Source organism: Penaeus monodon, chromosome 25, assembly GCF_015228065.2.
Source record: "Penaeus monodon isolate SGIC_2016 chromosome 25, NSTDA_Pmon_1, whole genome shotgun sequence".
Lineage (NCBI taxonomy): Eukaryota > Metazoa > Arthropoda > Malacostraca > Decapoda > Penaeidae > Penaeus > Penaeus monodon.
Genome location: NC_051410.1, coordinates 27,419,730 through 27,420,247, shown reverse-complemented (window position 1 = coordinate 27,420,247; position 518 = coordinate 27,419,730).

Here is a 518-nt window from a genome sequence, read left to right as displayed (position 1 = left end):
CACACATATATATCCTGGCCTACACACATTCAGTGTTAGAATATGTTAATTAAAATCTGGGAGTTTGACTAAATTTCACAGCTCCCTTTTTTCTTCTTCCTTCCGTACTTATTTACTTTATGTTGTTCAAGCAAATCCAAACCCTAATATTTACTGTTTTCAGAGATGATATAATGAATGAAACCGTTCAAACCAGTTAACCATCAAAAGTTTTAAAGTTTTGAATCTGTACTAGACAAGGAATAACCTAGCTTATTTATTAATGTAAGTATTTGGTAAGTAATTCATGATCCCACACAATAATTTGTACATATATCTACATCTGTTTCACTTTGTTTACAGGATGATCTATGGGACTATTCTTTTCAAAGGATGCAGATCTCCAGCCTTGCAATTTTTTTGTTTCAATTAATCACGTAAAATAAATCTATTGTTATCCGAAGGACTGCTTCATGAAAATAAGTGAAAGTATTGGAAATTGTCTACACAGTAACTTTAGCCCTTCATCACCAGTTCTC